The sequence below is a fragment of the Cricetulus griseus genome, chromosome 3, assembly GCF_003668045.3.
Source record: "Cricetulus griseus strain 17A/GY chromosome 3, alternate assembly CriGri-PICRH-1.0, whole genome shotgun sequence".
Lineage (NCBI taxonomy): Eukaryota > Metazoa > Chordata > Mammalia > Rodentia > Cricetidae > Cricetulus > Cricetulus griseus.
In genome coordinates, this window is record NC_048596.1 from 245641170 (window position 1) to 245665208 (window position 24039).

Below are 24039 nucleotides of genomic sequence, written 5' to 3' on the forward strand. Positions count from 1 at the left end.
AAGTTCCACTCAGCAAATGTTTCTCAATATCACAGTCTTCAGTGTGTTTCGATCTGTGTTTTCCCTATAATTTTTAACATGTGGTCTGTAACCTCAGAGTTTATAATTATTCTACTTGCTTAGCCTATGTAAGGCCCTAGTTTCAATCTCTAGTGCAACAGGAGAAAGAGGGGAAGGAAGGAGAAGGGGGGAGGAAGAGGAAAGAAAATACATTCATACTTACATAATATTCATCTCATTTAAACTTAAAGGAGTCAATGATTAGGATAGGCAGAGAGTTCAGTTGGTAAATTGGTTGCCTTTTATCTCCAAGACCTGAATCCAATGCCCAGAAACCATGTGAGAAAACCTGAGTATAGAGTTATGTGCTCACAGTGTGGGCACTGGCGAGGTAGAGATAAGATCTCCTGGGTTTGCTGAGCAGCGAGCCTGCTCTATTTTGCAAGTTTCAGGCCAATGAGAGGTCCTGTCTCACAACAAAAAGATGGATGACATCTGAGGAATGACACTCAGCTGTCCTGTGGTCAATACAAACACTTAACCCTTCCCAGATCAATGCACAAAGAATTCATGATGGGGGTGGGAGAGACAGTGTGCTTCTAAAAGGGTAATATGGGGGAAGCAGGGGAGAAATGCTCTCATCTAGTTAATGTGCTGATCTTTGTACTGCATTGTAGTTTTGGAAGATGTTAATATGGTTGAAACCTATATGAAATATTTCTGTCCTGTTTCTTAAAATTATTTAAACTTATAGTTATCTCCAAAAGTTTAATTTAAAAAAGAATCTGTGTTGACACAGAAATTAAGTTCTAGGTGGCTCACAAACTTTCTAGGCTTTCTAAGGAAAATATGTGCTGACTCAATCCTCATAGCACTATGAAGAGCCAGTATGAGAAGTTCCTGGACCCAACAGATTCTTTTCCTATTTGAATGCCAGATTATCCCTTAGACTGGGGCGCAGATACCTCAAAACAAGAGGAAATCAGAGGACTCACTCAGCCTTTGTTTCTGGAGGCTAAAATGACAGCTCAAACAAAACCCTTTGCTTAAGACTTTTGCAATTTTCTGGCCCCCAATCCCTTTTGTACCATAGATCATGTTGGCACTTGTCCAGGAAATGTAATAATGCTTCCCATTTGATGCTGACCGAAGTCAGCCTGAGAGCTCCCAGGAACTTCTCTGCTGCCTTTGTAACAGGATGTGTCCCAGTGGAGGGAAGGGGTGATGGCAAGAATGTCTAAACTGTCTAAGTGTGACCCAGTCTCTTCCTCAAAGCAAGAGGACAGGTGTTTCACTAAGAAAGACAATGAATAAGTAATGTGCTTTATTGGTGTGTTGGCTTGCTTGGCAAATGACATTACAGTAGTTACTTCATTATTTACCTTTTTAAAGTTACAAAGAGAAATTTTAGAGGGGGGTTTCAAAGTTGATGTTCCCTGATTACATTGATGCTAATCTAGCCAAGTCCTGCTTTGAAATACTTTGGGCACATTATTCACACCTATGGGGTAGAGCTGTTGTGGGAATCTTTCTGGAATAAGTGCTCTGACACTAATGGGAGTGGAAGAGAAATGTCACTGGTGGACTGAAGCTAGGATAACTCTTGAAAGGCATGGTCCCAGGTCCAGTTTGTATTCTCATCTTATACTCTAAAACCAGAAGGTGGGAGTGGGCAAGCAAGCAAGATTTTGTCGAAGTATCTATACGACAGTCAGCAGGTTGGTATATGACAGTCAGAAGGTTGTTAAGGACAACAGCCCATTGTTTCTGCTATTATTCTCAGTCAGTCTATTTGAGTTAGCACATGAATTTATGTTTGAATATGATCAATCCAAGCAGTGCTGTAAGTAAATCATTAAATAAATTCAATAAATCATTATCTAATAATTGGTCTTCTCTACCTTATTCAGCTTTACTCTCTCCTCTTCACCTTCATAACAGCTGATAGATCAGTCTTGAAACACTGGGTTGACACTCCTGGTGTATCATCTCCATAGCTCCCACTTGTACTTCTAGCCTTAATCCTTTAAAAAAAAACTTTTGACATTTTCTCATACTATTCCTGATTGATTAGCACAAAAACAGCATTCCTCATTTAAACCATGCATACTTCCCTGAGTGGTACTCAAGTCTAATTCTCTGTGATTGTGGAGGACTATTGCTGCCAACGAATGTTCCAATTCTGAGTGACTATGTTTTCCTGAATGATTGTTTTGGTTTTTTTGTTTTGTTTTGTTTTTTCCCCCTTGATCTGGGTAGAGAGCTGGCTGGAGTGGGAAAGACTAGCCAAAGTCTAACTTAAAACACAAAATGGATGTGTTTTAACTGGACCACCTATTCAGTTCATAGGAAAAGTTGGATGCCTATTGCAGTGGCACTGGTGGTCATGGACCCAGCCAGCGCTATTCCCAGAAGGACTAGAAAAAGTACAGGAGTACTTAGTTTTTTAATCTAAGGGATACAAGTATTGCTGGACCTCACTTTCTAGGTCAGGTGCCAAGAACACTAGATCACAACTGTCTCCTGAGTAGCAGTTGTAAATACCCTTAGGACAGGAGAAGTATGTGCCATCAGGAACTCCTCCTCCTCCTCCTCCTCCTCCTCCTTCTCCTCTTCTTCTTCTCCTTCTCCTTTTCCTCCTCCTCCTCCTCCTCCTCCTCCTCCTCCTCCTCCTCCTCCTCCTTTTGGTTTTTCAAAACATGGTTTCTCTGTAGCTTTGGAACCTGTTCTGAAACTAGCTCTGTAGACCAGGCTGGCCTGGAACTCACAGAGATCCACCTATCTCTGCCTCCCAAGTGCTGGGACTATTAAAGGCGTGAACCACCACCTCCTGGTGAATTGCTGTTCTTTTAACTAGTCTGATACAGCCCTTTTTATTTTGCACACATTGGACTTTTCCTATGAACTGAATAGGTGGTCCAGTTAAAACACATCCATTTTGTGTTTTAAGTTAGACTTTGGCTAGTCTTTCCCACTCCAGTAGAAGTAACCTGTCACATCCATCAGGTCTGACCTAGGCTAAGGAGCCCATGGATGACATTTACTAAAGCCAGCATTTGGAGACATGACTTTCCCACATGAAAGACTTCTCTACGGTCAGTTCTCTTGTTATTCCTCCACCCAGGCCCGTTACAGCCTGAACTCTTTGTCCCTTGTGGGCACTTCCTTCCAGGTTCCCTTTATGGAGAAGTTCACACATGACCAGTGTCTAAGATATGATCAATCGACTCCCCCACAATCATTCTTTTGTCCTCTGGCAACTTGTCTAAAGGTGTCACTAGTTGGTACCATCTCCAAAAGAAATCACAGTCTGTTATTCTAGCATGGGCATCAAGGTGTGGTCCAAGGGGTGATCCCTGCCTGGCCTAGTCCCAAGTAGCATCACCTGAAGGAAGTAATGCAGAATCCCTCTTGGGGGCAATTAGATATACTGAAGGATGTCCAGAAATTGGAGTTGCTCTGGGACAACGTTCTCTCCCGATTAATTTATTTGACAAGGTCAGAGAGGCTGAGTAGGGGTGATTCCGATGTGCATCAAGATCAGGAAGGACAGGGCTGGAGTGATGACTCGGAGGTTAAGAACACTGGCTGCTCTTCCAGAGGTCCCAGGTTCAATTCCCATCACCCACGGCAGCTCACAACTGTTTATAACTCCAGTTCCAGGGGATCCAGCCTCTCACAAGCCACATATGTAGGTAAATCATTAATGCACAAAAAATAAAAAAGAGAGCAAAATTTGTTTTTATTATTATTTGTTTTTCTTTATTAAAATACTGAGTTTCTTTCACACATATATTTTTGTCTCCCTACCATTTCCACATCTGACCTCTATTACTATGTCCTCTCATAACACTCCATACAAACTGAAAACCAAGTAAAGGCTGGAGTTCCAGCCTTGAAAACTAAACAGGCATTTTAGACAACACATTCTTGGCAATAGAACCTGGACAACATTTATCAAACAAAGTAGGGAAAGTTTTCACTTTGCATTATAAAAAGGACAGCCAGATATATCAACTGTTACAGAAATTAAGTAAGACGGAATATTTCAAACTGTTTAAATCATTTTCTTAAAGAGACTTCCTCCACTGCCAGAGATCCTGGTCAGTCTTCTGGAAGCAATTCTTCACATAATTAATGAACTTGGCTTCCACTTTGGGAAGAGAACCACCTTTTTCTATACTTGCTTGCATCTTTGCCTTAATGTCTTCTACAGAACTAGGTCCTTTTGGGGTTTTAGGAGTTTTTTTCTGTTTTGTGAAGGACTCTTGACCTGTTGATCTTGGTGTTGATGGTTTTAAGTCTTTTCCATTTTGGTTTGATTTTTGTGCATTTTTGGCTGGGGTATCTCATACAGATTTCTTCACTGGAACTTTTTCTTCAGTTTCTTCATCATCCATCATCTTCATCATCTTCGTCCTCATCTTCATCGGTTTTTACTTTTTTCTGTGGAACTTTGCTACCACCTCCAGGAGCAGATCGCTTGCCAGACATACTTAAGAGTTTACATCCTCCTCATCTTCATCTTCGGACTCTGCTCCTTCCTCTACAGCTACTAGGTGCTGTCCACTAATGTGCACAGGCCCTGAACCACACCAACCGTAAGACCACAGGTAGTGTAATTTCAAAGCCACCAAGGGAAACTGTTGGTTGTATGGACATTTTCAAAGTTGCCAGTGTTACTTTAATTGGACTGCCTTCATAGTTCATTGCTTCTGCCTCTACGATGTGTAATTCATCTTTTGCCCCTGCCCCTAAACTAACTGTTCTTAGTGACAACTGGTGTTCATTCTCATCACTATCCACCTTAAAGTGATAATCTTTGTCAGCTTTTAGCTCACAACCGAAAAGGTAGTTCTGTGGCCTAAGAAGGCTCACGTCCATGTCCATCGAGTCTTCCATGAGGTGGAGACGCACACTTCAGTGTGCGGCATGTCGGACAGAGGAAACTGCCTACTGCTCCTCAGAACAGACACGAAGGATGGAATCATGCCAGGTGAGAGTAAAATTTTTAAGAAACATCAGGAAGGACATCAAGAGACAAGGAAGGAGCTGAGCCATCAACCCCATTCCCAGATTTTTGGGGGATGTTCAGTTTCAGAGGCTGGTCTGAGTCAGCACTTGTAGTACGCTCCTGTCTCTGGTTCACAGCAGCTGTGGCATGGGGTGGTATACCCACTGATAGAATTTTATGAGGTAGGGAATGGTGAAGATTGGACATATGTCTAGTGTCAGCCAAGAACTTTCAAGAACTGCTGGAAGCAGGTGTGTCCATACTCTCAGAGGTCCCCTGAGTCCTTCGGAAACAGTGGAGGTGAAAGACCAAACATGATCGCAAAAGAAAAATAACTGCTTTTACAGGGCATGCAATGCATCCAAAACAAGTGACAAGTGACAGAATTTCTGGCCAAAGGAGGTCTGTTTCTTAGTAATGTTTGGCCAGTGCCATTTTAAAAGTTCTGTGTATTCTTCTGACTTAGCCTTACCATTGTGGGTGGTATTGCATGGGCAAGTTCCAAGCTAGTTGTCTGTGCAAGTAAGAAAAGCTTCTACCCAGGTTGAAAAGTGCATATCATAAACATCAAACTCTGGTCCCCTCTGCTAAGCTGAATGTCAGTAAAGTCCACTTTTATATGTTCCAATGAGTAGGACCCTGATTTATGTGTCACCATGGGGCCTCAAGTTCCTGCTTGACATTGTTGCAAGCACACTAAAGACAGGATTTGCTAACTTTTTGGGTCAGTGCTGGTAACCTCAGGATCACCAAATATCTTTGTAATCATTTTTGGAGGACAGTATGATGGATATTCTTAGCTGTCAACTTGACTCCATCAGGAATTAACTAAAATTCGAAAACAGAATGACACACTTGTGAGGGATTTTTTGCTTAATTTAAAGTAGGGAGGATTGCTTCTAATCAGGCTCTTTGAGGTGGGAAGACACACCTTTAATTTGGATCCTAAGGTGGAAAAGTACAGCTTTAATCTGGGCCACTGCTTTTGCTGGAATCCGATATAAGCACATGTGAGAAGGAAGCCTTTGCTCTGTCTGTTTTCACTAGCTTGCCTCAGCAGCAAGCCCACTCCTTCACTGGCATTGGAATCTGCTTCCTTGAGATTCTGGTACATACTTTTGAGATCATGTTTCTTTGTGTGTTCCTGCATATCCTGGAACTCACTCTGTAGACCAGGCTGGCCAAGGCCTCAGAGATCCACCTGCCTCTGATGGGATTAAAGACATGTACTAGCATCACCCAGCTTCAGACTGTTTATTTTTATATTTGTTTGCTTGAGACAGAATCTCACAGTGTAGCACAGGTTGGCTGAGGACTCACTATGTAGTTGAGATTGGCTTCACACTTGTGGCAATCTTCTTGCCTCAGACTCCCACCTCCTGGGACTACAGGTGTGTGCCTCCCCACCTTGCAAGGTAACCATTACTATGCCATATTTCCCATTTACTTTGTGGTTTGTTTTCTGGTAGTTTTTTTGTCCCTCAGTTTCTCCTTCTGCTCCTGGCTGTGGATGACTTGAATATCTTTAGGAATCATTCTTCCTTTGCTTGCTGTGTTTGATTTTGTTGTTGAACAGGAACTTGGTGTACTAGACAGTTCCATCTTGGCAGGACCAGAAAATGGTGGAGTATTATTGTTTCTTATTGTGACAAAACATACATTGCCTATAACCTATCACCTAATCATTATACATTCCAAGTGTGTATGTGTATTTGCAAGACTGTTTAACCACGCTCAATATCTTACCTGGAAATCCTTTGTCATTTCAAATAAAAACGTGGCATACAGCAAGCAATAACCCCACATGAATGCCTCACCCAGGCGGTAATTTCTCCTCTGATTTCTGTCCCTGTGAACTTGTTTACCATGACTGCTCACATAGAAGAATATGGCCTTTTGTGTTGGACTTATTTCACTAAGCTCACTTTTTTTCCCCCAGTTTCTCCTCTGTTGAAAAGTATGCCAGAATTTTTTTCTCCCCGCCTCACCCCTTCTTTAAAAAAATAGGCACATACCATGTGGTGTTCATCCATTTGTTTATTGATGGAAAATTGGGCCTTTTCTTCCTTTTGGCTAGTGAAAATGGTGAACACAGATGTGCAAATTCCCATTTGAGTCTTTGCTTTGACTCCTTTTGGATATTTATAATGTGCTCAAAGTATAGCGTGCGCCAAGATGATCCGAAGACAATCCGTAGTCCGTAATGTTAAGATTTCTTTATTCAGATAAACACCAGCCAAACGCAAGTCAGAGCATGCCCAGAGGCAGCAAACTAGCAAGGCCAGAGAAAGAAGGGGTCTCCAAGTGTCCTCGGCCCCTTAAGAATTGCCCCAGCGTCATCTTCGACCTCCCCTGACCACGCCCTCATAGGAGTGGCCAGGGACACCTGTAGGGGCTACTAGGAGGGGGGCTACAGTGTCTCCCTACAGATAATATCTATCATCTATCTATCTATCATTTACTTATCTATTAATCTTCTGTAGGGAGAGATCCTGGATACCTGTATGGTATGTGGTCAGTGGTACAGGTATCCAGGATCTTTCCCTACAATCTTCTATCTGTCATTTATCTACCTACTATCTATCTATAGGTCACCTATTATCCTATATCTTGCATCTACCTTTTTATCTATCATGTATGTATCTATCATTTATATATCTATTATTTATCACCTCTTTCTAATGTATGTATTATAATTATTACCTACAATCTAATATTTATCTGTTATAATCTATCCTCTATTATTATGTATCATCTATGTATTGATTTATCTAGGACTGGAAATTCTGGTTCATCTTTATCAAATGTTTAAAGCACAAGAACTTTCTCTGTCAGAGACAGATTTCCCCAGAAGTCTCAGCAGACAGGTGGGGGCAAGGTTACACAATGATTTAGAACAGAATGTCACTAAGGACCTCTTCAGCCTCCCCAGGTTATGTCTATCTTCACCTTGTAAGCCTTCCAGAGGTATGTCCTTTCTCCAGAATTCTCCTCCTCTGGTAGCTTCACCTATACCTTCTGTCAATTGGCTACTAGTCAATCAGTCTTTTATTCATCAACCAATTAAGAGAAACATATATTAACAGCATACAGGACATCCCTCATCATCTCCTCTTTTCTGTCTAAATAAAAGGAAAGTTTTAACTTTAACATAGTAAAATTATATATAACAAAACAGTTATCAAGTAAGAACTATATTTAACAATATTTAGTCCATTAGCATTTGGCAAAATTTTAAGAAAATATTCTATCATCTATCCTATCTTTGTGAGTCTAAAGTTTAATATGTAATTTATCTTTTATCATAGCCATAACCATAACTATCTGTCTTCAACATTGGGCACCATTTGTAGATGGAGTTTCTGTTCCACCTAGTTTCACTGTCCTTCAGTCCCAAATAAACACACAGAGGCATTTGTTAATTATAATGCATCACCATGTAGCCACCAAAGGAGTAACAGGTCCGGGCATTCTCTGGTGGTAAGCCAAGACTACATAGAGATACATAGTTTAATGTATCTTGCCAGCTTTTCTCAAATTATTCCATCTATCTTTGACCTTGGGGCTTTTATCTTTATGCCTGTATACCTTTTTGTTTTCTTACTGTGTCTAGCTGTGTAGTTGAGTGGCTGGCCCCTGAAGTCCATCTCCTTCCTCTCTCATTCCCATGTTGCTCCTCTTCCAAGTTTCTTCTTCTATTTATACTCTCTGCCTGCCAACCGTGCCTATCTTTGCTCCTGCCTTGCTATTGGCCATTCAGCACTTTATTAGACTATCAGGTGTTTTAGACAGGCAAAGAATCACAGCTTCACAGAGTTAAGCAAATGCAGCATAAAAAAATCACATACCTTAAAATAATATTCTACCACAGGTTTCTATGATTAGATTCACCACTAATGACATGTAAACTGTCTTTTCTGTAGTATCTGTTTCTAAGCATAGCATCTTCATAATGTACTGTATTGTTGCTGAATTAAATGAACTTTCCTCATATGCGGGGCACTGAATTCAGACAATTCAGCACAGTACCGTTGACTTTAATCACATCCTTCCTTTGATGGTAGGTGGTAGTTACAGTTGTGAAAAAAATGGCACAATGCATAGAGTCCATTGGTAGTGCCATGGTCATTATATAAGATGTCTGTGTACTATTGATAATATTTTCTTTTGGTTTACTGCCTTTACAAATAGCAATATTGTAAATGTGTTCCCCTTATGTGATACTTTTATTTTTGGTAGTGCTAGTCTAGGTCAGATTAATTATTGAGGAAACCCCCAGAGTAAGTGCCTCCTAGATACTATCCTTAAACAGACCTCCCATATAATGAATAACTATTAAACACAATTACATATTGCTGCTTTGTTTTATTTTGTTTTGTCATACCCATCCACCATTTTTCTGGGCATTTTATCCTAAACAACTTTTTTTAAAAATTAAAACTATAATTTCAAGATAAAACTTGGGACTTAAGACTGGGTTTGGAGTCAAATCTATTTTCATAATTGGCAGGAGACATGGAAGTAGTCAAAGATATAAAACCCCAGAACTCTTTATTGTCAATAAAACTACTGCAGATGTCCACCGGGTTTTACTGACTAATAGCCTTTCTTCCTTTTCCGTGTACTGCGGCTTTTCAGTTAAAATTTTATTTATAAAATGCATTTATTACAATTCTACCTAGAAAAGAAAATAGCTCACCTTCTTGGCCTTGGCTTTCTGTATTGTATAAAGCAGGAAGGGAGTGGGCACAGGATGTGTGGCCAAGTGAGCATGATTAATATGACGCTCTAGATTAGATTGTGCAGTTCAAAATACTTCTTGGAATGGTTTTCATGAGTCAGTATCTCACACTATGGTTCTGACTTATATGTAGCCTAGGGTGATCCCAAATTCACAGCAATCTTCCTGTCTCAGCCTCTCAAGTACTGGGATTACAGGTGTGAGCCATGATGTCCTGGGATTGTTTTTTGTTTTACATTTTTCAGGGATAGTTTATCCCGTAAGAGTGCTTGTTGCCCTTGCAGAAGATGCAATTTTGCTTCTCAGCATACATATTGGGTGGCTCACAACCAGCCCCAGGGTATTCAACACCCTCTTCTAGGCTTGATTACAGCATACATGTGGATGCACATACACACAGACATGCACATACACATAAATAAAAATAAAAAACAAATCTTTAAAAGTTACACTTTTAGTCATGTAAAACTTTGCTTGCTTTGGGTCTCTCCTGTGTCTTATGTTAGCTAGGTGAGTAGGCTAACCCTAAATGTCTCATCCTACTGAAATCACTCTTACTTGACTAAAACTATGCAGAATGCATTTATCTACTATAGAAAATGTGTCCTCTGTAGTTGGGATTTTCTTGGGCCTCAACCAGCTTCCAAATAAAGACATGGAGACTTGTTATTAATTATCAATACTCAGACTTAGCTTAGGCTTGTCCCACTAGCTCTTTCAACTTAATTTAACTGGTTTCTACTCATCTACATTTTGCCTTGGGGATTTTTACCTTTCTTTCATTATGTTCTACTTTCCTGCTTCCTCGTTGTCTGGCTGGCTGCCCTTGTGCCCCTCCCCCTCCCCATCTCCATGTTGTCGCTTTTTTCTTTTCTGCCCCAGACTAAATTCCTCCTCCTCCTTACTCTCCCTGTCCAGAAGTTCCACCTATATCTCCTCCCTCACTATCGGCTGTTCAGCTTTTTATTAGACCAATCAGGTGCCTTAGGCAGGCAAGGTAAAACAGCAACACATCTTTACATAGTTAAACAAATGCAATACATCTTTATATAGTCAAACAAATATTCTGCAACATTAACACATACAACACATCTTTACATAGTTAAAGAAATGAGACACATTTTTGCACAGTTAAACAAGTATTCCACAACAGTCCTCCGTAGGGACTGCACCTTGCACTGATAGCAGTTGTTGAATTTGGGCACATCCTGAATCCCGTTGGTTCTATAGCACTAAGAATACAATGCTTCTTTCAAAACATGCTGTTTCAAATGCCTTGCTATTTCTGTAAATATGTCTGCCTTTAAAAACACTGTTCTGACCCTGTTTCTTTTTCTTGCCTCTCCCTGTTCCCCCTCTATTCTTTTCTGCATCCCTTCCCCATCGTCTTCTCACCTCTGCCCTCTCCTTCCTTTCTTTTCCACCATCTTCCCCCTTTCCTCTTGCTTTCCTCCTTTTGTTTCCTTTTGCTTCCCCCATCTTTCCCTTTTCCTTGGCTCTCTCATTTCCCCCTCTCTTCCTTCTCCCTTTTTCCTCCTCCCTCTTTCCTTCATGTTCTCCATTTCCCATTGCCCTTCCTTCTTTCCCCTTCCTCTTCTCTTTCCTCTCCTTCCCCCTCCTTCCTCTTCATGTCCTTTCATTTCCTTTCCCTTTCTTAGACTGTGTCTTTCCTTGTAGCTCAGGTTGGGCTGCAGTTCACAATCCTGCCTCTGCGCTGGGATTATAGGACTGAGCTACCACATACGTCCTCCTCTGGCTTGAACCAAGCTTCCAGTTGAGACTATGTATTTGGAGATTGCTCAGCCTCACTTCCCTTCCACTGACAGGCATAAGCAGCCCTCCCAAATGTCTGCTCCAAAACATGCATTCCTTCATTGACTTACTGGAAGACACGTGTCATGTTAGACAGAAGGAATGACTTCTAATGCTTGAAAGCACGGGAGGGTCACAATAGTTGACAATTCAATACTGAATAATAGCTACTGGAGCAGAATGTTCTCTGCACAAAGAAATGATAATGTATCTGAAGTGATGAAATGGTCAATCAATCCAAGGTCACTTTACCCAACATAAGTATGCATTTGAAATGTCTCACTGTAGCCCATGTTACATGTCAATAAGAAGTAAAGAACATAGATTTTGACATATGCACTGTGGAAGATGTGTGAGATCTAGTAGTGAACATGACAGACATGTCCCTTGTCCTTTCCATGTGTCTAAAGCTGAAGATCAATTGGATGAGCAGTGGTAAGGCTGTTCAACAATAGAAGGCAAAAGACACAGTTCTGCAAGCTATCTGCTCTCATGCTGGGCTTGAACTCTTTGGAAGTCAGAGTTATCTAGATAAACTGGCATTACTTTGAAATCTGAGCAGAAATTTGAAAACAGGCATCAGCCAGGCAAAGATTAGGAAGAAGTGGATTTCAAGAGGAGGAGCTGGCCAAGAAGAGAAGGCATGGAGCATCAGAAAACCCACAAGGAGGGTATTCAGCCTGGGTGGACAGAATGGTATGGCCTGAGCCTGGAGAAGCAGGTGCACACCAGACTAGGATGGGTGTAACAGGTCATTATAAGGTTTGTGGGCATCTCTTACAACATTGAGAGTTTAAAGAGGGAACAAACATGATCCGATTTGAGTGGTTGAAGAGCTGGGCTATATCAAATGTCTTGGATGGAGGCCAGGACAGTGTCTGGGAGGTGGTAAGGTCCATGAGATGCTCCTGCTGTGGTTCAGATGAGAGCTGTGTAGACTCAGACTTGGCTGGTGCATTTACTCCAAGGGGAAGAGAACAGAGGGTCAAGAGTAGTTCCACCAGGCCCAAAGGGAGAAGACTCCAAGGAGACATTGAGAGTACAGGGGCTTGATGGGATGTGGGAGTAGAGGGTGTTGTATGCTTAGCAAGATGTGGAAGATACTCTTAATGGGTTGGATTGGGGAAAGAGTGAGGGAGGAAGAGAGGGAGAAAGAGAAACTCATTCCGTGGGAGATATAAAGAAACATAGGGCATCGGCAACAAGCCGATGAGTTTAATGGGCATAAGCGAGAGGCTGCTTACAGAAGCGTGGGTGACCCCAAACCAGTCATCTACTGGGAAGGGATAGCAGCAACTTCCATCGATTTGAAAGGTAGAGGCTGGAGGATCTCTGTGAGTTTGAGTCCAGCCTGGCCAAGACAAAACAAAGAGATCCTGTTTCAAAAAAGGAAAGGAAAAAAATAAACAGTCATATAAATGCTGCCTTCCCCACCCCAGTTTCTCAACTACCACAGGGTGGGGCGTGGAAATGCCAGGCAAAGGAACAACTGACACCCCTAAAACTCATGTAGAAATGCCAAGTGTGGAAGCTTGTGGTTGAAATCCCAGTGCTATGGAGGAGGAGACAGGCCCGCCAGCCTCACCTGCTTGGTGAGTCCCAAGAGGGGTGAGAGACCCTGTCTCAAAAAACGGGGTGGATAGCACCCAAGGATGTCTCCTGACTTCTACACACATGAGCGATCACGCACATGTACTGAAGAAATATTTCTACCTCTGCCTCACAAATGGGTAGAAATAATAATATGTATTAATTGCTGCAATAGCCTATAAATCCCACATTGACACCTGACTAAAAGCAGGTAGAGAACATGCCTTCAGAGAGTGGCTGAACATGCCTCCAGAGGGTCTGGAACTTTTCAACCTGCATTCTGTTTGGAGACATGGGTGCTCCAATGTGGTGGCTCATGCCTGTAGTTCTAGCATACAGGAGGCTGAGGACTGCCATGAGTTAGAGGCTAGCCTAGACTAAATACTGAATTCTAGTGCAGCCTGGACTACCAAGCAAGGCTCTGTCACCAGCTCCAGAACTGTTTCCTTTCCTAACCCAGACAGGTGGAAGATGCATACAGCACAGTGGTCCTGCCAACTTCTGTACTTTACCTTGGGAGTGCCAGTGGTTAGTGTCATTCTTTTTATATTCCCAGTGTAGAAACTTAGGAGAATCGGGAGGGGGAGCAAATGATCTCTCTTAAGACTGATTGGGGCCATCTACTCCTGCACCAGCCCATATGGGCTAAAGTCCCAATTTTGGAGTTTTCAGAAACATCCCTGGATATCTTCCCAGCAATTTCTGCACACAACACCCCCTCCCTTTACTTGCAAGGGTTTCAGTCTCTATAAACAAAGGAGACAAATATGTTAAACAGGTTCATTATCAGGTTAGAGCACCAGGGAGGAAAGCCTGCAAACTGTAAAGTCCACAGGCATACAAACAGGAAAACAAACAAAGAGAACTATGGAAACACTAAGGGGAAAAGGCATCTGGAGTCCCTGGGGAGGAGCATCTCACCAGGAGGAGCCAAAGTCCTGCATATATACAAGAAGCCCAGGGAGGTAACCGGCTCTGGGGTCCCCAGTGGGAGGGCATCGTTGGCCTCTGGGTTAGAAGTCCAAATGGACAGTGAGGAAGTCAGATTGCCATAGTGAGGGGCATGAAGTCAGGATGAGGGGAGGAGGGTGAAGGGTACTGAAGATACTCGGCAGATGGGAGAGAGAGAAGGAAAGGAGAGGAAGGAGCAAGAGAATAGTAGCCAGAGGGGGGAAATTTCTGGACACGTTCTAAGTTTAGAGGAGTGCTCTAGGGAGAGCATGCAAGAGTCTCCATGGAGACAGCTGGGAGGGCATCTTAGAGGCCATCCACATTCCACCAGGGCAGAGAGGAGTAGGAGGCTGTGATTCTCCTGAGCACAGCTGAAACCCTGTGTGTTCTGGAATAAAATGTCTTTAGCTTATTTTCATTTTGCCACACTTGAGTCACAGTTGGGGGTGGGGAAGTTCTCCCTGGGAATCCCCTTAGTAGTTCTCCAGGCTTGCAAACTAGAAAACTAGACGGCTCAAGGCAGTTTCTTTATCTGTGTAAATTTGTAGGTGAGTGGAGTGGACAAAGGGAAACTTCTAGGGCTTCCCTTGTCTTCCTCCTCATCCACCTCTTCCCCCTCCTTCACCCCTCTCCTCCTCACTATGTAACCCAGAGTGTCCTTGAATTCAACATGCAGAGCTGGCCTCAAACTCTTAATTCCTACTTTAGGCTCCTGAGTGCTGGAATTATAGCCACCTGCTATCATGCTCAATTTGTAGGATTTCTTGGTACTTAAAAAAAATTTTTTGTCAGCCATCAGATTATAATATAGCTTTTTTAAGCTTTTTTTAAACGCTTGCAATTTGGGAAGCTCTTTTTTATTTTTTTAAGATTTATTTATTTATTTATTATGTATACAATATTCTGCTTCCATGTATATCTGCACACCAGGAGAGGGCACCAGATCTCATAAGGGATGGTTGTGGTTGCTGGGAATTGAACTCAGGACCTCTTAACCTTAACCTCTGAGCCATCTCTCCAGCCCCATAATATAGCTTTTTTTAAGTGTTCTTTCAAAACAATCATTAGGCCCACTAAATAGGAACTCGGATTTCAATCAGGTGAAGAAATGCTCTGCTATGATTTCCCTGATCATTTGTTCTTCTGTTCTCTGGACACCCCACTGCAAGCCATAAGTCCAGATGATTCTTTCTGTTTCGAGGCTTGGTATTGACATCTTCTGCAGACCTCTGCATTTGCTTTATTTAGCAAACTTGTTTTGTTCTCTGCTTCCCTTTCTACTGCACCTGCTTTTGGTGTTTTTCTGTCAGCTTAGCGGCTGCACATGAGTCTACTGATATTTTAATTATCATCTGGTGCCCCACGACCCACAGTCAATGCCCTCCCTGTTGGCCTTGGAGGGCCTTTCAGTCCTGTGGCCCTGCTGCAGCGACAATATGTAGGTGTAAACCAAGTCTCTATCATTCTATTTACCAACAAAGTCAGATGTGGGGGTGAAAAACTGCTAGACCAGAGAAGCTGAGAAGCAGCCAGCTGACCTTGCTTTTTAGCCAGAGACCTAGCAAGAAATGTGTCTCTTCACTCATCCCTAAACCAAAAGAAAGCCCAAACTCAAGTCCCTGCTCTTTCCTTCCTTCTCTATTCAAATTGTGCTTCTCTTTGGCCAACTCCAGTCAGCTAGTCACAAGCTCTGCCCCCTGATTTAAGGTCAACTTTATTCAACACTGGAGTGTCACAGTGTGATCACTGCAACACGCTTTCCTTGGAGATTTCAAGAAAATGCTTAATTCTAAATTTCATCATCGCTATTAATTTAATGCTTATTGTATTAAATGTATTTATTCATATGTCTATTTATTTATGATTGGGTATTTTGTAGCTCAGGCTTACCTCAAAAGTCATTATACCTCAGGCTGGTTTTGAACTCTGGACACCCCTATCTCAGAAGTGTTGTGAGTTCAGGTGCACACCATCATGTCCCCTAACTTTTTTTTTTTCAATTATGGGTTTTTTGTTTGGTTGGTTTTTGTTTGTTTGTTTGTTTTTATTTCTGGTGCTCTGGCTCCAGCTCTCTCTGGCTGGAGATCTCACAATACCACCCCCTCCTTGCATCCCTTCCCAGCTCAGACATGGAGTACAGCTCTTTCTTCTGCAAATGGCACTGGTCGTATTCACCTTTGGTGGGACCTGAGGTGGGGAAGGCATGGCATCCCAGTCCTCTAGATAGTATCAGCTTGTTCCTAAGAGGCCTCCACCCTCACTGCCCATTCCAGCTGTCCTGAACTCAGATGAATCCCCAAGTCTTCTATGTTATTTTGGTGGATACACTAAGACAAAAAGAAATTGCAAAAACCTGTCCCCCTGTTTCAGAGAATTCAAACAATTCTGCTTTAAAAATAAGCATTATTAGAAATGGAAAATATGTTTTGCAAGCTTTTTCAGTTTCCATTATTAAACCCCTAGGGAGAAGCTGTATAATGAAGACTCAGCTTGTTATTTCCGGCTGCAAATTCTCTTTACATGCCTAGCCTTACTCTTGTGAGGAGAAACTAGACTTCTCTTTCTTTTCCTTTGTCTTTTTGCCTCTAGTTGGTTTATTTGAGGCACAATATTCTCCAGGAACTTGCTATGTAGCCAAGGATGACCTAGTGAACACCATCTTGCCTCCACCTCTCCAGTGCTGGGATTCCTGGCCTATGCCACCAAGCTAGCTGCAAGTTGTTTTTTGTTTTTTTTTTTTTTAGTTATTTTTTCCATTTTTAAAATTTGAATTAGAAACAAGATTGTTTTACATGTCAATCCCAGTTCCCTCTCTCTCCCCTTCTCCCCTGCCCCCCAGCCCCAACTAACACCGTCCCTATCCCATACCCTTTCTGCTCCCCAGGGAGAGTGAGGCCTTCCATAGGGGGTCTTCAGAGTCTGTCATATCCTTTGGGATAGGGCTGGAGAGATGGTTCAGTGGTTAAGAGCACCTACTGCTCTTCCAGAGAACCTGGGTTCAATTCTCAGCACCCACATGGCAGCTAACAACTGTCTATAACCCCAGGTCCTGACACCCTCACACAGAGATACATGCAGGCAAAACACCAATGCACATAATATATATATATATATATATATATATATATATATATATATATATATATATATATATTAGAAGCAGACACCCACAGCTAAACACTGAACTGAACTGAAGGAGAAGTTTCAGAGAAGGAGGAGTGATGAGCAAAGGGGTCAAGACCAGGCTGGTGAAACTCACAGAAAACTGACTTGAACAAGGGGGAGCTCTTGGTCTCCAGACTGATAGCTGGGAAACCAGCATAGGACTGAATGAATGTGGGTGTCAGTGAGGAGACCTCGGAAATCTCTGGGGCTTCTTCTAGTAGATCAGTGCTTATCCCTAACATAGGAATGGAGTTTGGGAGCCCATTCCACATAGAGGAATACTCCCTCAAAGTTGTTCTTAGTGATTACAGATGGCTCACAGTTATGCACCCTAGGACTTGCTTCCTACTAATGGCTTCCTGCTTCCTTTTTATTGTGCATTCTTATTTTTTAGATAAGGTCTTGCTTTGTAGCTAGGGCTGGCCTGAATCACATGACCCCCTACCTCAGCATCTCAAGGACAGGAATTACAGATGTGTTAACATGTCCAGCTCCAAGATTCTTGGTAAAGGTGAGACTCCATTTGGGTGTTGTGCTGCACACCTGGAATCCCAGCCCTTGATAACAGAGGCATCAGGATTGTCACAATTCAAGGCCACTCTGGTATACACCTAGTTCTAGGCCAGCATGGTATACATAGAGAATTCCTTGGCCAGCCAGGGATACACATAGAGAGACCCCTGTCTCAAAGAGTAAAAAAAAATAATAATAATAAAAACCAAGAGCGAAACTCTTAGAATTTATGAAGCAGGTTATAAATGTGGAACTTACAGTAATAAAATATGGACTCCCGAGTATGCTCCTCTAACACGGACTCCTAGCACTCCTCTCAGACTCAAATTGCCTGAGCCAGAGTTGTGTAACAGGGTTAAGTCCCCTTTCTGATAAACCAATCCTCAAACTCAGCCAGGGTGTAGTTGGTCAGTGTCCAGTGTTTTGGTGTCAAAAACCAGGAACTAACACTGAAATGTTGCAAAGCGAAAAACTTTTAGTTTTTTTACAGCTGGACCAAATTTAGTCTCTTCAAGATTAGGACAATGAAGTGGCCTTGACTAATGGTAAGGGGACCTTTTATACCGAGATGATTATAAAAGTGGATTTTGCAGTTAGCAGTTTTTTGTTTGTTGGTTTGTTTGTTTTGGTTTTACAAGACAAGATTTCTCTGTATAGCCTTGGCTGTTCTGGAACTAGCTCTGTAGACCAGGTTGGACTTGAACTCACAGAGTGTGCTTGCCTCTGCCTCCTGAGTGCTGGGATTAAAGGCATGAGCCTTTAGTTATTTTTTCTTTTTTAATTTAAATTAGAAAGAAGCTTGTTTTACATGTCAATCCCAGTTCCCCCTCCCTCCCCTCCTCTCCTGCTCCCCCACCAACCCCCATCCCATCCCCTTTCTGCTCCCCAGGGAGGGTGAGGTCTTCCATGGGGGATCTTCAAAGTCTGAAATATCATTTGGAGCAGGGCCTAGACCCTTCCCCATGTGTCTAGTCTGAGAGAATATCCCTCTATGTGGGGGTGAGCTCCCAAAGTCCATTGGTATTATAGGGATAAGTACTGATCCAGTACTAGAGGCCCCATAGTTTGCCCAGGCCTCCTAAATGACACCCATGTTCAGGTGGTCTGGGTCAGTCTTTTGCTGGTTTCCTAGCTATCAGTTTGGGGTCCATGAGCTCTCCTTGTCAGATCAGCTGTTTCTGTGGGTTTCTAAAACCTGGTCTTGACCCCCTTGCACTGAAACCATCTGGCCCTGGGCTTTTTTTGGTTGGGAGACTTTTGTTGACTGTTTCTATTTCATTAGGGGTTATAGGTCTGTTTAAATTGCTTATCTGTTCTTGATTTAATTTTGGTAAGTGTTATCTATCCAGAAAGTTGTCCATTTCCTTTAAATCTTCAAATTTTGTGGAGTACAGGTTTTCAAAGTATGACCTGAAGATTCTCTGGATTTTCTCAATGTCCGTTGTTATGTCCCCCTTTTCATTTCTGATTTTTTAAATTTGCATGTTCTCTCTCTGCCTTTTGGTTAGTTTAAATAAAGGTTTGTCTATCTTGTTGATTTTCTCGAAGAACCAACTCCTGGTTACATTGATTTTTTGTATTGTTTTCTTTGTTTCTACTTTATTGATTTCAGCTCTCAATTTGATTATTTCCTGGTGTCTACTCCTCCTGGGTGAGTTTGCTTCTTTTTTGTTCTAGAGCTTTCAGTTGTGCTGTTAATTCTCTAGTGTGACTATTTTCCAGTTTCCTCATGTGGGCACTTGGTGCTATGAACTTTCCTCTTAGTACTGCTTTCAAAATGTTCTATTAGTTTGGGTATGTTGTGTCTTAATTTTCATTGAATTATAGGAAGACTTTAATTTATTTCTTTATTTCTTCCTTGACCCAGGAATGGTGCAATTTTACATTGTTCAATTTCCATGAGTTTGTAAGGTTTCTGCAATCTGTACTGTTGTTGGATTCTAACTTTAAAGCATGGTGGTTTGATAAGACATAAGGGGTTATTCCAATTCTTTTGTATGTGTTGGGGTTTGCTATGTTGTCAAGTATGTGGTCGATTTTAGAGAAGGTTCCATGTGGCGCTGAGAAGGTATAGTCTTTTGTTTTTGGATGGAATGTTCTATAGATGTCCATTAAACCCAATTGGGTCATAACTTCTATTAGTTCTTTTGTTTCTTTGTTAAGTTTCTGTCCAGTGATTCTGTCTAGTGGTGAGAGTCTGGTGTTGTAATCTCCCACTGTAAGTGTATGAAGTTTTATGTATGGTTTGAGTTTTTGTAATGTTTCTTTTATGAACATGGGTACCTTTGTATTTGAGGCATAGATGTTCAGAATTGAGACTTCATCTTGATGGATTTTTCCTGTGATGAAAATGAAATGATGTTCTTCATCTCTTTTGATTGATTTTAGTTTGAAGTCTAATTTGTTAGATACTAGGATAGCTACCCCAGCTTGTTTCTTTGGTCCATTTGATTGGAAAAATCTTATCCCAACCCTTTTCTATGAGTAACATCTGTCTTTGAAGTTGAGGTGTGTTTCTTGTATGCAGCAGAAGGATGGATTCTGTCTTTGTATCCGTTCTTTTAGCCTGTGTCTTTTTATAGGCAAGTTAAGACCATTAATATTGAGAGAAATTAAGGATCATTGAGTGTTAATTCTTGTTTGTTTTGGATTTGTTGTTATTGGTGGCATTGTGTGGGGGTTTACCCCACTTTTTCTCTTGGCTTTCCGTAAAGTGGGATTATCTATTTCCAATGTTTTTGTGTGTAGTTAACTTCCTTAGGTTGGAGTTTTCCTTCCAGAATTTTCTGTAAGGCTGGATTAGTGGATATGTATTGTTTTAATCTTGTTTTGTCATGGAATATCTTGTTTTCTCCATCTATAGTGATTAAAAGCTTTGCTGGGTATAGTAGTCTGGGCTGGCATCCGTGGTCTCTTACTGTTTGTAGTATATCTATCCAGGTACTTCTGGCTTTCAGAGTTTCCATGGAGAAGTCAGGTGTAATTCTGATAGGTTTGTCTTTATATGTTATTGAACTTTTTCCTTGGCTGCTCTTTTTTCCCCTTCATTTTTATTTGAATTAGAAATAAGATTGTTTTACAGGTCAATCCCAGTTCCCTCTCTTTCCCCTTCTCCCCTGCCCCACCTCACTAACACCCTACCTACCCCGTATGCTTTCTGCTCCCCAAGGAGGGTAAGGCCTTCCATAGGGTATCTTCAGAGTCTGTCATATCCTTTGGGATAGGGCCTAGCCCCCCCACCCCCATGTGTCTAGTCTCAAGGAGAATCCCTCCATGTGGGATGGGCTCCTAAAGTCCATTCCTATGCTAGGGATAAGTGGCCCCATAGATTTCCAAAGTCTCCTCACTGACACCTACATTCATGAGGTTTGGATCAGTCTAATGCTGATTTCCCAGATATCAGTCTGGGACCAAGAGTTTTCCCTTGTTCAGGACAGCTGTTTCTGTGGGTTTCACGCCTCCTTCTCTGAAACTGGATTTCAGTTCAGTTCAGTGTTTAGCTGTGGGTGTCTGCTTCTACTTCCATCCAGCTGCTGGATGATGGTATATAAGTTAGTCATAAATCTCATTATCAGGGGAGTGCATTTAAGGTAGCTTCTCGTCTGCTGCTTAAATTGTTAGTTGGTGTCATTTTGTAGATCTCCAGACATTTCCCTAGTGCCTAATTTCTCCTTAAACCTATAATGTCTCCCTCTATTATGATATCTCTTCTATTGCTCTCCTCTATTCTTCTTCTGACTAGATCTTCCTGCTCCCTCATGTCCTCCTCACCCCTCCTCTTCTCCCCTTCACATTCTCCTAGCTCCCTCTCCCCTCCCCCCATGTTCCCAATTTGCTCAGGAGATCTTGTCCCTTTTCCCTTCTCCGGAGAACCATGTATGTGTCTCTTAGAGTCCTCCTTGTGTACTAGCTTCTCTGGCAGTGTGGATTGTAGGCTGGTAATCCTTTTCTCTATGTGTATAATCCATATATGAATGAGTGCATACCCTGTTTGTCTTTTTTGTGACTGGGTTACCTCACTCAGGATGGTTTCTTCTAGTTCCATCCATTTGCCTGCAAATTTCAAGATTCCATTGCCCGCCCGCCCCCCCCCCTCCACTGAGTAGTACTCCATTGTGTAAATGTCCCACATTTTCTCCATTCATTCTTCAGTTGAGGGGATCTAGGTTGCTTCCAGGTTCTGGCTATTACAAATAATGCTGTTATGAACATCATTGAACAGATGTCCTTGTTGTATGAATGTGCTTCTTTTGGGTATATTTGGCTGCTCTTAATATTCCTTCTTTATTCTGTATGTTTGTTGTTTTGATTATTATGTGGTGAGAGGACTTTTTTGGTGGTCCACTCTATTTGGTGTTCTATAAGCTTCTTGTACTTTCATTAGCCTGTCTTTCTTTAGATTGGGAAAGTTTTCTTCTATGATTTTATTGAATATGTTTTCTGCATCTTTGAGTTGGGTTTATTCACCTTCTTCTCTACCTATTATTCTGAGGTTTGGCCTTTTCACAGTGTCCCATATTTCCTGGATACTTTGTGTTAGGGATTTCTTGGACTTAAGATTTTCTTTGGTTGATGAATCTATTTCTCCTAGTGTATCTTCAACAATTGAGATTCTCTCTTCCATCTTTTGTATTCTGTTGGTTATGTTTGCATCTGTAGTTCCTGATCATTTACCCAGCTTTTCTATTTCCAGCATTCCCTCAGTTTGTGTTTTCTTTAATGTCTCTATTTCAGTTTTCAGGTCTTGAACTGTTTAGATTGTTTTCTTCATCTGTTTGATTGTTTTTTCTTGGCTTTCCTTGCTTTCTTTAAGTGATTTACTGATGTCTTGCATTTTTGGTTTGTTTTTCTTCCATTTCCTTAAGGGATTTTCTCATATCCTCTTTGAGGGCCGCTATCATTTTCATGAAGTTGTTTTTAAGGTCATTCTCTTCTGCTTCATCTGCGTTGGGATGTTCAGGTCTTGCTGGTGTAGTGTTCCTGGACTCTGGTGACATCATATTGGTTTTTCTGTTGTTGAGTGTGTTTTTATATTGTCAACTTCCCATCCCTTCTTCTGGGTGCAGGTGGGGTCTCTTCCTCTCCTGGTGGGTAGGGGTCCAAGGTTCCCTTCTGGTGGGTGCAAGCAGGTCCCACACTCTGATGGGTTTTATGATGCATGCAGGTGGGTCTGAGACACTCCCTCTCCTGGTGGGTGGAGGTGGGACTAGCACTACAATGTCAGCAGACTCTGGATTCCTTGGACTGCTGGGGGCAAGTTGACCTGCCAGCATTCCCCAGGCCAGGAGATCCCAAAGAGCGGCATTAAGTCTCTAACAGGGGTATTCAGGCAAGTGTGATCCTAATTGTATTTTCAGAGGGTTAGTCCATTGCCATCAGGCAGGCAGACACAGTGCTGGAGAAGTAGCTGAGAGTCCTACATCTCAAAGAAAGTGGTCTCGCTGTGAGTTATTTTTTAAGATTATGAGAAAAGCACATGTGGTGGGTTTATGGTCAGCCATACTGGGAACAATTTATGATGCACACATCACAAGATAATAGAGGAAGAATAAGTCTAAAACCAAGCTGACCTATAGTTTAACCTTCAGTTTGGGGCATGATTAAAGAAAACACCATAGGGAACAATAGAGAAATAAATCAAATTTGAGTAAAGGAAAAATGGAGTCAGCTGTTCCTTAACATTCAGGTAACTCAAATGGTAGGTACCCAAAGCCAGGGGTACTGCAGCAGGAATCTCTTTCACTTGTTGCTAGGTGTGGAAAATGGGTTGAAAACACCTATGAAAGCTTACGGTACAACTGCTGTTTGGTCAGGGATTCTACTCTTGGGCATATTCCAATGTATATGGGTACTTCTGCCCACCCAACATTATGTATAAAGAGGGTATTATCCAACAATAGTAGTCAAAAGCAAGGAATAGCCCCAAATATCTAACAGTAGATGAGTAGATAAACAAAATGTTTTTATTTATAAAACATAATGCTATCCAACAATGAAGAGAATAAATCACTGCTCTGCATAACAGTTTTGTTGAACACCATTGTCATGATGCTAGGAGAGAAGGCCAAACAGGAGAGTATGCAACTGAGTGATGAGAGTTGTGTAGAGCAGGCATCACTGCCTGTAGTGATCAATCTCTGGATGAGAGCTGACCAGGAGGGGTGTACTGACTCCTAGAAGTTCTCTGTAACCTAAAGAAAAAAGATTTATTTTTAAAATTTGCATGTATATGGGTATACATGTCTCTGTGTGC

At 41.8% G+C, this 24039-nt stretch overlaps 1 protein-coding gene, 1 long non-coding RNA gene and 1 pseudogene across 3 annotated transcripts in view; 1 reads left to right on the forward strand and 2 right to left on the reverse strand.

Moving 5' to 3' along the window:
• Positions 1-3934: 3934 nt before the first annotated feature.
• Positions 3935-4917, reverse strand: LOC100758076 (annotated as a pseudogene).
• A 9119-nt stretch (positions 4918-14036) lies between these two features.
• Cmah (cytidine monophospho-N-acetylneuraminic acid hydroxylase) overlaps positions 14037-24039 on the forward strand; it is a 99487-nt gene continuing 89484 nt past the window's right edge. The window contains exon 1 of the mRNA XM_027409341.2: positions 14037-14122. The gene's annotated coding sequence lies outside the window, so the exon portion shown is untranslated. The remainder of the gene's footprint in view (positions 14123-24039) is intronic.
• LOC118238608 overlaps positions 23718-24039 on the reverse strand; it is a 77050-nt gene continuing 76728 nt past the window's right edge. For both annotated transcript variants that reach the window (XR_004769362.1, XR_004769364.1), the window contains one exon: positions 23718-23977. This is a non-coding gene — a long non-coding RNA (uncharacterized LOC118238608). The remainder of the gene's footprint in view (positions 23978-24039) is intronic.